At 47.3% G+C, this 12,758-nt stretch overlaps 1 protein-coding gene across 1 annotated transcript in view; it reads left to right on the top strand.

Annotated features, from left to right (window-relative positions):
- Wwp2 (WW domain containing E3 ubiquitin protein ligase 2) overlaps positions 1–12,758 on the top strand; it is a 134,785-nt gene that overhangs the window by 350 nt on the left and 121,677 nt on the right. The gene's annotated exons all lie outside the window — the stretch shown is intronic.

Below are 12,758 nucleotides of genomic sequence, written 5' to 3'. Positions count from 1 at the left end.
GAGGAGAGAGAGGCGCGACCTCCGTCTGTGCTGGGATCGCGACCGGAAGAGGGGGCGACCTGGGACCCAGCTGGAAGGGGGAGCTTGGGAATGGGCACAGGGCGAGGGGGCGATGAGGAAGAAGATGCGGCCTCAGCCCCAGCTGAGAGTCCCTTTCTTTCTCTGGAAATGATTGCTGTCGGAGACTTTGATTTCTGCCCCATTCAGTTTTTAAACTTCGGGAGGGCTCACAGACTCTTGATCTCCCTGCTTGCGTCACACCCACTTAGTCCTGCTTGGGTAGGGTTTCCACTGCTTGGGAACCTAGTTCCTGAGATCGTCTTTCTTTGGTAACTTTCCTGATCAGGTCATCTTCGAGGCAAATAAAAAAGAATGAAAAGCGCGTGCTTTGACCACGAAGTGGTTTTCAGTCTGCACTGTTGACTGACTAGGTCCGTGTTTCCTAGTTACTGCCGAGAGGTTGGATCCTTATTCTGTACTGCTTTATGACTTTTCTGCCCTCTTGGGTTTTAATTATTCAGCTTTCCTTATCATGTGACTGCTTATCTTGACAAGCTGTGACTAGGTAGGGTGACTGAGAGGTCGGTATTGTGTTCCTTAGACTTGTGACCTGGATCATCGAATTAAGGACCTCGAGCTTACCAGGCAGGTGCTGTGCCTGCCCCTGAGCTATATCCCTTGGCCATATCTATGATTTGAGGTTAAATACTTGTGTGAAAATTGCTTGCCCTCCTATTTCTTTTCGTGTTTACTAAAATTTTCAGAAGCGTGCACCTGGCTTGTTTTTTTTTTTTTTTTTTGTGGAACCGGGGATTGAACTCAGACCCTTATGCTTGCCAGGCAAGCACTTATTGTACTGAGCCATCTCCCCGGCCTCACTGGCTTGGTTTTTAAACAAAATTTTGCTCTCCTTTACTGCTCTATCTCTTCCTGCTACAATTGAAATCCTTCAAGGGCAGGGTTCATATTTTCTTTGGCTTCACTGGCTTCTAGCATGGTGCCTGGTAGCCTTGGCCCTTGGTCAGGTCACACAGCTGTAGGTAAGGAACAGGGAGTTGAACTCATGTCCTATCTGTCTTCAGATAAGCTTGTGATTTTCTGTTATTGGTTCCTGGGAAAATGGTAGGCACAAGAACAAGTCAGGCTGGCTTCTCTGTGACCTCCACTTAGTGCTACTTTCTCCTCTACTGAGAGTGCTCAACCTGCTCCATGATCCTGGACTGCTGGTCATGCAGAGACTGCAGGCCCTGGCTGGGCACAGATGCCTGGCTGGGAAGTGTTGCCGGGCAGGGACGCGGGCCCCAGCTTTTCTCAGCCATTGCAGAAACACTAGAAGGCGCTTTTGGGAACTTTGAACTGTACTTTCTGACTGTATTCGTGCTGCTGTAACAGTACCCTAGGCTGGAGAGTTTATGAACAATACAACCTCATTTGGCTCCTGGTTCTGGAGGCTGGGAAGTCTGGGCTGGAGGGGCTGCTTCTGCTGAGCACCTGCTTCTCCTGAAGCAGAGCACACTGTGAGCAAAATTGTGTGTGTGTGTGTGTGTGTGTGTGTGTGTGTGTGTGTGAGTGTGTGTGCATAACAGTGTAGCAAACCCAGTCTTTTGATGACATAAGTTTCTTTATTAATGGGCCTATCTCTCAAAGCTGTTGCACTATGAATTTCCAGAATGGGAACTCTGAGAACACATTTGGGCCACAGCAGGTGCCCTAGTTGCCTTTTTGTGGGCAAGTGTGCTTTAATCCAGTGAATATCACTAAGTGCCCACTCTGTGCCCGGTATTGTGCTGAAGTTGTGCCACCAGCCACACGGAGCCATGGAGCTCTGGAGAGGCTCAGGGAGCATCACATCGACACCCGGTGTTAGTTAGGACATGGCATGGAGAAAAAGGAAAATGTCTCCTTGGTATTCTCATGTGACAGTGAACGATTCTATACATATTGTAATAAATATATCTTATAAGTGGTAACATTTTTGATTTATTCAGTTAGTAATGAGCTAATTAAAATTAGCTTCACCTTTTTAATTTTGAAAATGTTTCCTAAAAATGATTCACATGGCTTCCTTTCATTCCTGCTGGACAGCAGCTGCCATTATATTTCCTTTGGACAGCGTTCTTTTTTTTTTTTTGGCTGGCTCAGGCAGCCTTAAGGGCGGGTCTGGTAAGGCAGGTGGAGGTGGGGATCGAACCATGGTATTCTGTGCCTGACTGCATTTGCTTGTGCCTGACTATATTTACATGAGCATGTGCTTAAACAACTGGGCTAACCGGCAGGCCCTCCTGGACAGTATTCTAAACACTGAATATAACAGTGTGCTAAGCAGGCAAAAAGCTCTGCTCCAGTTGGTCCTAGCGTTAGGAGGGATGCCCAGGAAGCAGTCACTGGGGGAAGGCAGGGGAATGTGAGTGTGAGTATTGGGGGTGGGGGAGAGAGCGACTCAGGATGAGCTGGACCTGTAGGGTTTTGAGCGGTGGCATGGACGTGATGCACCTCCTTTCAACTGTCCCTCTCTGTTGCTTGATGGAGTGAAAGGAGCCTGGGTGAAGTGGGGAGACAAGCGTGGAGGCCATTGCCATGTTCTGGGTGAAATGCATCCTGGGATATTCGGTGGCCCATGGGCTGTGAGGGGAGAAGAGGCAGGGAGAGGAGAGGTCATGAGGTAACTGCCAGACCTTTGGCGTGAACAGCCAAAGAGTGGAGGAGGAGTGAGGTTGGGGCTTAATTGTATTCAGGCTGACTGCAAAATGCCCGAGAGAATCCATGTGAAGTGGAGTGTGGTGGTACGTTACTTGGGAGGCTGACGCAGGAGGATCACAAGCTTGAGATTCGTCTGGGAAAGACAAGAAGACCTTGTCTCAAAATAACAGAAAGGGCTGAGGACGGAGCTCAGTGTGGTGTACCCCTGGGATCAGTCCCTGATACTAGGGAAAAGAAATCCAGGGTTTGGGAGGCAAGTAGATGCAGAGGTCCGGTGACAGGCCTGGGCTGCAGATGTGGAAGCTTTTTGGGGCGTATCACCGAGGGTGCAATATGGCTACAGGTCCATCAGAGTGCTGTTTTCGGATTGAAGCCAGGGTTTTGCACGGGGCTCCATCCCAGGCCTCCAGACATCTTACTTTTCAGACAGGGTCTCAGCAGGTTGCTAGAGCTTGGACTCCAGCTTGTGCCCTCCTGCCTCAGCCTCCCAGAGAGTTGGGATTACAGGTGTACAGCCCTGCGCCTGGTTTAGGGTTTCACTTGTGCAGCAGCCCTTGGCTGATGCTCGCCCTGGTAGGGACGTGAAGCGCAGTGCACGTTGCTGCACATCTCTGGGATCCTGGGTTTCTCTTGCTCTCGCTTTCCACGTAGACTCTGGAAACCGTGGGCGAGTGGGCTTCCTTTTCCTTGAGAAGGCTGCTCTTTCACATGGACATTGGTAGAGCTGCCGAGCACAATGTGAGTGCCTGTTTCTGCGCTTAGTCTGGCTTCTGGATTGCCAGCCAATTTAGAGACCACCAGGAAGAGTGGGGAAGAGACAGCCAGGCAGGATGGATAATGGTATTTTTATGTTGAAAATACTGGTTTTGTAATCCCAGCACTTGGGAGGCTGAGGTGGGAGGATTGTTATGAGTTTGAGACCAACCTGGGCTAGAAGAAGGCCAGCCTGAACTGCATAGTGAGAACCTGTCTCAAAAAGACAAAATCAGAAAAAGAAAAAAGGAAATACTGGTTTTGGGGCCAGAGAAATAGCTCAGAGGCATAAGCATCTACCTGACAAGCACAAGACCCAAGTCCGATCACCGGCCCACATGCTGTTTGTGCCATCTTGCTCTGGACGCCCAGGCGAGCCCTCTCACCCTGGATTAGGGCTCCCACCCCGGAACCAGGCGTGGTGGCACACGCCGGTAATCCCAGCACTCAGGAGATTGAGCCAGGAGGATCTCTGTGAGTTTGAGACCAGCCTGGGGGCTACAAAAGTTAGCATAAGGCCAGCCTGAACTGCATAGTGAGACTGTGTCTCAAAAACAAACGAACAAATAAACAAAAAAAGAAAATACTGGTTTTGCCTGGCCTAGTCACATACATCTGTAGTCCCAGCGCTTGGGAGGTTGAGGCAGGAAGATTGCCATTAGTTTGAGGCCAGCCAGGGCTACCCTTTCTCAAAAAATAAAAAACAAAACAAAAGATACTACTTTTACCAAGCACATAGTGAGCACTTGTTTTGTTTTGTTTCAGCCAGAAATCCTCAATGTAACCAAACATACCTTGTGAGTTCAGATCTGCCGTTTCCATCTGGGAGGTGGTGCTGTGGACATGGGATGCAAGCTCCTGTGGGGGCACAGTGGTGTGGGGATGGGTCCGAAGATTCTGAGAGGCTGGGCGGAAGGGTGGATTTGCCTGGTTTTGGTGGCCGGCTTGGCAGGGCCTGCAAGGCATGTGGTACCAGGGATCGAACCCTGCACCTTGAGCTTGCCAGGCAGGCTCTTCTGCTGCTGAGCTATCTCCCTGGCCCAGATTGCATATTTCTTGTTCTTGCTCCTCTCTCTCCACTTATAAGCACTCAGTGCTGCTGGGTGTACTGCTGGGTGTGGTGGTACACACCTGTACTCTCTGCACTCAGGAGGCTGAGGCAGGAAGATCACTGCAAGTTCAGTCTGAGCTACAGAGTGAGACCCTGTCTCAAACAAAACAAAGCAAAGGGGCCGGGGAGATGGCTCAGTGGAATAAGTGCTTCCCTGGCAAGTGCAAGAGCCTGAGTTCAATCTCTGGTTCCACAAAAACAACAACAACAACACAAAACAAAGCAAAACCCCAAACCAAAAAACAAAAATAGCCCATCGGTTGCGTGATATAAGTACTTCTAGGAAAATGGCAAGCATCAGGACAGGTCGCGTCCCTCTGACCTGGGGCAGACTTGTCCGAGGCAGGCCTGCCTCCCTCCTCTGTGTGCTCTGCTTTGTGTGGAATCATCTGTGGTATGTTTGTGTCTCGAGATGGTCCCTGAGGATGAGGGAACTCAGTGTGGGACGGAAGGAAGAAACCAAGAAAAGCTTGTGTGTTGGAAAGAACAGGGAAAGCGTAAGACTGACGGAGAAGAGAGCGTTGCGGCAGACCCTTCTCCTGCCTGTGACGCCAGCTGCTCAGGAGGCTGAGGCAGGACGGGTGTGAGGTCCAAGCCAGCCAGGACAGTTCAGTGAGAGTCTGTGAAAATAAAAATAGGTATTTGTTTTACTTTTTTGAGATAAGGTCACCTGCGGTAGCCCAGGCTGCTGGGAGCTCACCATCCTCCTGTGTCAGCACCCTGCGTGCGGGGGCCACAGGAGTGCTCCCCTACACCCAGCTCTGGAGATTTTTCTTTCTTTCTCTTTTTTTTTTTTTTTTTTGGCAGAACCGGGAATTGAACTCTGGCCCTTGTGCTTGCCAGGGTAGTGCTTATTCTACTGAGCCATCTCCCTGGCCTTAAGATTTTTCTTAAAAAAGTCTGGGGATGTAGTCCAACATCCCTGGGGCTAAGTCCCCGGTACTGCAAAAAAGAAACAGAAAAATGAAGAAGCTCTGTGTTTTTGTACAGCTGGTTGACCAGAAGTAATTTTTTTTGTGTATTTTATATTTTGATTTTTTATGTATTTGCTACAGCATCTCACAATGAAGCCTGGACTCGTGATCCTCCTGTTTTCAGCCTCCCCAGGGCTGGGATTACACGTGTGTGCCACCACATCCCGTCTTGGTGGCGCATGGCATGTGCTGTCAGGATTGAATCCCAGTCTCTGCGCCTGCCTAAGCAGGTGTTCGGTCTGTTGAGCTATCTCACAGAAGTAAAGTCTAGCACTGGTATGTTTTGCTTTTGTTTGGTGCATTCATTTTTGTAGGTCTTTTCATCTCAAGACCAGTGTTCACTGGGTCAAGATTAGTTGAGGTACTGCAGTCCGAGAGCCTAGAATTTTTTGTTTGTTTCTTTGAGACAGGGCCTGTTGACATAATTCAGGTTGGCCTTGAACTCACTGTATAGCCCATCTAGCCTCAAATTCATGGTGATCCTCCTGCCTCAGTCTCTCCAGTGCTGAAATTAAAGATGTGCACCACAATTCCTGGCAAAACCTAGAGTTTTTTTTTTTTTTCTCCGAATGCCTTCAGGGCAGGTTTGGCTGGCTTGAGTTGTGGGGATCGAACCACAGCAACCTGAGCCTGACTGCTTTGTCGAAGCAGCCACTTAAAGAACTGAGCTAAGGGGCAGGCCCCCAAAACGTAGAGTTTTAATATTTTAAAAAAGTAGTTTTTAAGGTGTGTTCTGTATGTGTACCAACTCCCCATGATGAATGTAATCATTATGTACTGAAATGTGTACTGATAAAAAAAAGATGTAGTTTGGCGGCCATGGTGGCACACTTGTGTAACTCCAGAGTGTTGGGAGGCCGAGGCAGGAGGGTCCCAAATGCAAGCCCAGCTTAGGCTGGTTCATGCTGCAGGAGGCTCACAAAGATGGACAGGAGCAGGCTGAAGGTGCAGCTCAGGGTAGCGCGCCTGCCTCACATGGGCCGGGACCTGGGTTCCCTCCCCAACACCAGGAAAAAAAAAGAACCTGCCTGTCCTGACAAGCCAGATGTCCACCAGCTGATGAGTGGTAAGCAAAATGCTTCAGCCCTACATAGCCAGGTGTGGTGTACAACTATAGTGCCAGCACTTGGGAGGTGAGGCAGGAGGATCGCTGTGAGTTCGCCATACAGCGGAGTATTATTCACCCATAAAAGGAATGAAGTTTTGATACATGTTACAAGGAATCCTGAAAGTGTGCTGAGAAAACAAGTCACAAAAGATCACACATGTCACAAGACGCCATTTATGTGAAATGTCTAGAATAGGCAAATGTGTGGATAAGTGGCTGCTGGGGTGGGAAGCAGGGAGAAATGGGACTGACAGCTGATGGCAAACCTGTGGCACACGTGCTCAAAGCCTCAGCTGGCTGGCTTTGGTCATTGAAAACTCTGAAAGGTTCACCACCACTGGTATAGACCCTGTTTTGGGGTGAGAGAAATAATTCTGGAATTAGATAGTGGGGACGGTAGCACGACTCTGGATATACCAAGACCCACTGATCATGTGTACTAAAGAGATAGAGTGCTTTTTTCTTGAGATGGTCTTGTTATGTAGCCCAGGCTGGCCTTAAACTCTAAACATTCCTGCCTCAGCCTCTTGAGTATTGGGATGCCTGGCCCAAGGATGGATGAATTTTATGACATATGAGCCATTTCTCCTTCCACTCCCCTCCTCTCCTCTCCCTTCCCCTCCCCGCTCCCCTTGGGTTTCACGGTATAGTTCAGGCTGGCCTTGAGCTCCTTATGTAGCCCAGGCTGGCTTCCAACTCATGGTGATCCTCTTGCCTCAGCCTCCCAAGTACTGGGATTATAGGCATGCACCACCATGCCCATGTCATTTGTAATAGGAATGTCATTTGTAATAGAAACTGTATCAGTTCTGACCTTTGCTGAACTGTATTTCAGTAATGATAATAAAAAAGAATGAAGCAGTCCTGTCTCCATTGTACCTGTCATGTCCTGTGGGGGCCCAGGTAAGAATCTGGGGTGGAGGGCCGGGGAGATAGCTCAGTAAAATAAGTGCTTGCTTGGCAAGTCCAAGGGCCTGAGTTCAATTCCCAATTCCAAAAAAAAAAAAAAAAAAAAGAATCTGGGGTGGAATTGGGGGTGTGGCGCAGTGTTAGAGCACTTGACGATGTGCACACAGCCCTGGGCTTGGTCCCCAGCACTGAAGAAAAGAGAAGCTTCTAGTGCTGCAGCTGCCCCAGCATTGCGCCTCCTCGTGCTGCTGTTGGCCGTGAGCCGTTAACTTCCTCTGTTGTTGGGGACAGGTACAGAGACAGAGATAGACAGAGATGTACGAGCCATGCTGGGCGTGGAGTGCAGGGCCTGTGTATGAGCTACATTCAAGTTTGTTTTGATTTCTTATTCTGATACACTGTCTTGCTTGAATTTGTGATCCTCTTGCCTCAGCCTCCCAGAGTGCTCCGAATATAGGCTTGGGCCACTATGCGTGGCCTAATTGATGCTATTAAATTTTCCCTCTCTGCTTTTATGACTGCTTGTATTTCAACTATTGTAGCCCTAAGTATGCAGATAGTTTTTGTTGTCTCTGAAGCACAAGGTAGACCTTGAAATGCCAGGTCGCGGTCGTGAGAGCGGCTTGGGAGTTCCTGCCTGGCCATTGTGTCTCCTCTCCGCCACATTTGGGCAAGGAAACTGCAGCCCAGGGGGCCTTTGCGCTGAGCTACATCCCCGGCCTGGTTTTATTTTTTTTTTAAGCTCTCTTATTTAAAAGTCCAGGTGGGCGTCTCATCCTCAGCACACCCACGCTCCTTTCTGAGTGTGTACCGTTTCTTCTAAATGAATCTTTTCCAAGCCCATCAAATAAGTCAAGGTGTTCAGAAACTACTTATTCCCACATACACAGATGTGATAGACCCTGTACTGGAGGCCGGGTCTGGAATTTTCTTCAATGGTTCAGTGTGACAGGTGCTGATCCTTTAGAGGCGAGGCCTCCAGGAGGCTTTGCTGTCCCCTGGCCTTGCAGGTGTCCAGGCCTTCAAAGAGACTGAGGCTGTGTCCAGCATGTCCTCCCACAGTCTCCTCCGCTGAAATTGCTGACTATCCTCAGCCACTCCGGATTGGCAAATTGTTCTTCCCTGGGTTGTTTTATGAACAACCACATCCATCTGTACATCTGTCCCTTAGTCCATCCATCCATGCATCCATTATTGGTGCAGGGTTTTGATATGTACTCAGGCCCGTCGTGAACTCACTGTGTAGCCCAGGCTGGCCTTGAATTTGCAGTGATCCTCCTGCCTCAGCCTCCTGAGTGCTAGGATTATAGACATCTTCCACCACACTGGGCAATTTTCTCTTTCTTGATGGTGTCCCTTGAAGCACAAACTTTTCTTTTTAATACGTATTTGATCTAGGGTCTCACTGCAAAGCTTGGACTCATAGTGATCCTCTTATTTTCAGCCTCCCCAGTTCTGGGATTAAGGTGTGCACCAACACCCCGAGTCTCGGTGGCTGCACCGGGGGTGGAGCTCGTATGGCAGGATTGCACCCCAGGCCCTGCGCTTGCCTGAGCGGGCGCTTAGTCCGCTGACCTATCTCACCAGCCCAGCACAGACATTTTTAATTTTGATGAACTGAAAATTTTCTAGTTTCTTTCTTTGCTCTGTGTCTTTGAAATCCTATTGCAGAGGCAATTTCGTAATCTGAAATTGTGAAAATCTATGGTTTACAGCTAACTGTCCTTCTTAGGCATTTATAGTTTTGCTGTTACATTTAGGTGTTTTTTGATTTTCATTTTTGAGTGGAAACTGAACCCAGGGTGCAGAAGACGCTAGGCAAGTCCTCTAGTGCTGAGCTACAGCCTGACTCAATTTTTTTTTTTTTTTTTTAATTTTGAGGGCTGGGGAGATGGCTCAGTAGCATAAGTGCTTGCCTGGCAAGTGCAAGGGCCTGAGTTCTGCCCCTGCAAAAAAAAAAAAAAAAAAAATTGAGGCAGGGTCTCCCTTAAATTGCCCAGTGTGACCTTGATTTTGTAATCTTGCCTGAGCTTATTGAGCTTATGGTAGGCATCACTACCTCCAGGTTACATTTAGGTCATTTGAGAGTTTTTGCTGTCATATTTTGGGCATTTTGAGTTCACTCTTGTACATGCCTATAATCCCAGCATTTTGGGAAACTAAGGCAAAAGGATCATACCCAAGCCCAGCCTGGCTAATTTAGTGAGACCCTGTCTCAAAATGAAGAATAAAGAAGAGCTGGTTTCCATCCCCAGCTCTTTATTTTATGTCCCTGGGTAGTTAGGTTGTAGATGCAAAGGCTCAGGGTTCAAGTCCCAGTACCACCACAGAAAGAAAAGAAAAAATATTTAGTGCAAAATAGGTTCATTTTGTTTTGTTTTTGGCGGAACCAGGGATTGAACTCAAGGCCTTGAGCTTGCCAGGCAAGCGCTTATTCTACTAAGCCATCTCCCTGGTGCTGCAAAGTAGGTTCTGAAGATAATATATTTGTTCTGTTGAGAAATTTGCATAGATGTACCTTAGTAAAGAGGCAATTTTGACTTCTCTCCTCCCCTTTCACTGAATTCATTTCTTCCTTCAACTATGAAGGTATTTGTTTATCTACAGCCTTTTTTTTTTTTTTTTTTTAACAGCCTTTGATTATATTTTAAACATTGTTCTCCTTTCTCCCCCTGCCTGCCCCAGGCTTAGTATGCTGACTTAGCTTTAAAGAAAGGTTTTGGGCACAAACAGTTATTACCACTGTCAGCAGGGAAGCAGATGTGGTTGCATGGACAGTCATTGCCTTGTGTGGCCGAGACATGGATAGCTAGAGCGTATGTCTGTTCCTGTGCTATGTAGTGGGGGTTTGGACCTCCTGCTCCTGAGCTGGGAACTGTGTCTACGATGAGAGACTTAAGACCAGTGGTTTCCAGGGCTGAGATCCATTCTCCCTTCTTCATTGCAGTTACTTTCTATGGGAATTGGAGAGGTTTCACAATTCATTGTAATGTCAAGGTTCTGTCTGGCTAATTGAGTCTGGAACCAGACACAGTTCCACAAAATGATATAGATTACTGTTGATAAATGGGGTGTAATTATGAATGGCAGTGGAAAAAAGACAGCGTGGTGGTGTTTTCTATCTCATTTTGTGGACTTTCCCACTTTGTTCTTTTTGAGTCTTCTGTTTTGGCATTTTGAGACAGGGTTTCACTTCGCTGTTCGGGGTGGCCTTTGACTCACTAGGTAGCCCAGTCTGACCTCAGATGCTCAGTAATCTTCCTGTCTCAGCCTCCCTGAGTGTTTGGATTATAGGTATGTACCACCATGCCCTGCCCTTCTGGGCTTTCTTTAGAATTTATCCAATTGATTTTGGTTTGAGGCCATGAATTGTAGGTCAGGAGATTTGTTCTCTTCTGCACTTGAGGGGCCACATCAGGGCTTCAAGTTTCATTCCTTTAAGGGTTAGGACCAAAGCCTAAAAACAGGTAATGCTCAGGAATACAAGCTCGTTTCAGAACAGCCCTTAGTTGAGTTACCACAGGGAAGAAAGAGTCCCAGTAGATGTAAAGACTTTTAAAATATTCTTTTATTTTTAAAGTCTATAAATAATGTATCCCCAGTTTTTAGTGCAGTTTTTAGTAACCCCTATTGCTAAAAGCCCTTGGCTTAATTTAGAATCATTAATCTTTCCTTCCTCACTCAAGATATGATTCTTTTTCCTCCTTAAAATTATTGTCAATTATGATAAAGAGCAAAATTACAAAATGGTTCAGAGTCTAAGATAACAAACAGCCATAAAACCCACCATCTGGAGCTAATGAACATGACCATTTTGCCATATTTGCTACAGAATGTTTTCTTTGGAAGAGGAAATGCTGCAGGTGTCGTTGAAGTTCCCTTGCTCTTTCTCCTTTTTCCAGTTCTTCTGATCCCTCCTCCCCTGATTCTTCCTCCCCTGAACTTGCTGTGGCCCCTGCCTGTGCTTTTGTGCTTTATGCCCGTGTGTGTCCAGTGACATAGAATTGTGCTTCTAAAGTGCAAGTGTAGGTCAGTAGCACAGTACTCAGGCTCTCCCTTTCTTTCTCTCCCTCTGTCTCCCTCTTGCTCCGCCCCTCTCTCTCTTAGTTTGGGATTTGTATGTGTAGATTGAACATACTGTTCATCTTTTGAATTTGATAGAGTGTTTTCTTTCAGGAACGTCCCATAACTGGGCATGCGGGTGCACACCTATGCATTCCAGGGCTGGGGAGGCCGAGGCAGGAGATCACCACATTCCAGTCTGGGCCAAAAAAGTGATTCAAGGCTGGGCTAGCTACGCTATGAGGCTCAGCCCAAAAAATAAACCAGAAACTCCAAACCCAAACCAAACCAAGACCCTGGGAACCTCTCTAGGGGTTAAAGATACATAGACTGCTGGGTGTGGCTCATAGCAGTAATCCCAGGATTTTGGGAGCTTCAAATGAGACAGTCAAGTTGTTCAAGCCTAGCCCAGGCAATTTAGCAATTGAGACCTTATCTCAAATAAATAAATAAATAAATAAATAAAAATAAAAGGGCTAGAGACATACTCAGCATGAAGTTCTCGGCTTCAATCTCCAGTAGCACACCAAAAAAAAAAAAAAAAAAAAAAAAAAGCTACATTCATGGACCTGGGCATTTGGGGAGTGGTCTCTTTTAGATACATGCAGAAGAACGCATGGTGAAAGATGTTCATCACAATGATGTTTAGAATTGCAAACAATTGTAAATAACCTAAATACTTATAAATTGGGTTATTTTTCTTTTTTAAGATGGGGTCTTGCTCTGTAGTTCAGTTGACCTTGAACTCACAGTGTAGCCCAGGCTGGTCTCGAGCTTGCAGTGGTCCTCTTGCCTCAGCCTCCCAAGTGTTGGGATTACAGGTGTGCACTACCATGCCTGGCTCTAAAACATCTTTAAACTTTAGAATACTGATGCTCCAGGTCATTCCTTCCGTAAATATTATGAGGTTCCTTCTAAGAGCTAGGTCTTGTTCCAAACACTAGGGCAACGGGGCTGACAGATGCCACAAACATCTGGGCCCTCAAGGAGCTTAGATGCCAGGGAAGGCTGACAAACTGGAAGTACAATAAATAGCAACAGGATAGAGTGACTGGTGGCAAATGTTGAAGAAATAGTGATATAGGGAGAGGCCTATGGTGCGGGTGGGGAGATGGGGGAGGGGGTGGGCAGAGACTTTCAA

The sequence above is a fragment of the Octodon degus genome, unplaced genomic scaffold (genome assembly GCF_000260255.1).
Source record: "Octodon degus isolate 3935 unplaced genomic scaffold, OctDeg1.0 scaffold00011, whole genome shotgun sequence".
Lineage (NCBI taxonomy): Eukaryota > Metazoa > Chordata > Mammalia > Rodentia > Octodontidae > Octodon > Octodon degus.
This window is presented reverse-complemented; position numbering and strand designations above follow the sequence as displayed.